Source organism: Mus pahari, chromosome 8, assembly GCF_900095145.1.
Source record: "Mus pahari chromosome 8, PAHARI_EIJ_v1.1, whole genome shotgun sequence".
NCBI lineage: Eukaryota > Metazoa > Chordata > Mammalia > Rodentia > Muridae > Mus > Mus pahari.
In genome coordinates, this window is record NC_034597.1 from 52,253,460 (window position 1) to 52,255,452 (window position 1,993).

Genomic DNA, 1,993 nt, shown 5'->3' on the forward strand with positions numbered 1-1,993 from the left:
AGAAGAGAAGAGAAGAGAAGAGAAAAAGAAGGAAAAGACTTTCCTCCAGAGAAGCATGATTTGAATGACCAGGTAGCATACAATATAAATAGTTTTACTAAAGAGCTGATTTTGTTGTTTGTACTGACAACAAATGCCTGTGAAAAAGGACCCCAGAAGTTCAGATAATGAGCGCCCCTGGGCAGAATGCCAGGTCCCCAGGGCTTTAGGGGGTCACACAAAGTGGAACTCATGTTGGCACGAGATCATGCTGACCTGAAAACACAAAGTGCTCTGTGATCTATACCTTATACAACAGTAACACAGGGGGTGAATATTCTGGAATTCAGACTTAAAGTCAATGGCATGGAAATAATTCTGTGTTTAATATGTATACATTGAACAGGATTTAATTTTATAAACTAGTTGCAATTTATGTCAGCATTAAAAAGTATACTCCCTGTTCACTTCAAGTGTGTTGATGTTATTGACTTTAAATGCATTCCTCAGACATTAATATCAGGTTGGGGTCATTTTTTGTTTCTGTTTTTGTTCTGTTCTGTTTTGGTTGGTTGGTTTGGTTTTTCAAGACAGGTTTTTTGTAGAGGTTTGGCTGTCCAAGAACTTACTCTGTAGACGAGTCTGGCCTCAAACTCACAGAGATCTGCCTGCCTCTGCCTCCCAAGTGCTGAGATTAAAGGCATGGGCCACCACTCCCCTGCCCTAAATATCAGTATTTTTATAACTTGAACATTAGATATAAATCATTAGTGGTTTTACATAAACATTGATGTCCTACATTTTTAGATTCAGAATTCTCTATTTGCTATTTAAACAAAAGCAATCTTTTATACATTCTCTGATTCACTTTTAAGAAATTACTTATTTTATGTGTACGCAGGTCTTGCTTGCAGGCATGTCTGTGTACCGTGTGCACTCAGTGCCCAGGGAGGCCAGAAAAGGGCGTTGGATGCTCTAGAACTTGAGGTACAGATGCTGTGTGTGCTGGGAATTAAACCCAGATTCTCTGGAAGAGCAGCAAATGCTCTTAACCACTGAGCTATCACTCCAGCCTCATTTTTGACTCTTGTTATACAGGCAAATGATTGAAAGTATTGCCCATTCTGTCTTGACAAATATAGGCTAGCCAATGACATTCTGTATTTCAACCAGCCATTACTTAACTTGTCTGCTCAGGACAAGACACTTTCAGGAGCTAGGCAACCAAGATGACTAACATATGAGTCCTGTTCCAAAATAGTTAATATCACATAATCTTAAAGGAACCAGGTATGGGGATACGTACACTTACAATTCTATCACCTAGCCCCTCAGATAGTAGTGACTTGAATTCAAGGTCAGATTGAGATACATGGCCAGTCTTTCAAAGAAACAAACAAAAAACCAAAACACCAAACTTTCATAAGGGGGAGGTGTAGGCATGATTTTGGTGCTCTTGGTGCTGCTTCTAAGATATTGGCAAGGATTTGACATTGGGCTAGGACAGGAAGTAGGCTCAAGATCTTGATCATCTTGATAAGTCCCTGAATAACATGGGACTTTTGTTTATGCCTTGCTTGTTCCTTGACTACATTGCCTTGACCTGGAACTAACCCTATTATTTGCATATACCTAGAATGATATGAAAGCAGATTGTGAAAAATTAAAGCCACTTCTGCACTGGCTGGAGTCATACTATAATGTTGTCTAACTATATTATTTTTCTTCAATCCTCACTCCCTCCCTCAAGACCGTGTTGACTGACTGAGCAGGTTTAGTCACTCAACCTACTTTAACAACTGTTCAACCTCCCCTCTAGCCCACCACCCACCAGAAGTACTGGAAGAGAAAAGTTATTAGGGCATTGGCGAGGTAGACCTGTTTAGAAATAGTTCTTTGAGCTGGAAAGAACCCAGATGTCCCTCAATAGAGGAATGGATACAGAAAATGTGGTACGTTTACACAATGGAGTACTACTCAGCTATTAAAAACTATGAATTTATGAAATTTTTGG

At 39.6% G+C, this 1,993-nt stretch overlaps 1 protein-coding gene across 1 annotated transcript in view; it reads right to left on the reverse strand.

Annotated features, from left to right (window-relative positions):
- The window catches only part of Sgcg (sarcoglycan gamma), a 37,752-nt gene that overhangs the window by 24,432 nt on the left and 11,327 nt on the right, over window positions 1-1,993 (reverse strand). The gene's annotated exons all lie outside the window — the stretch shown is intronic.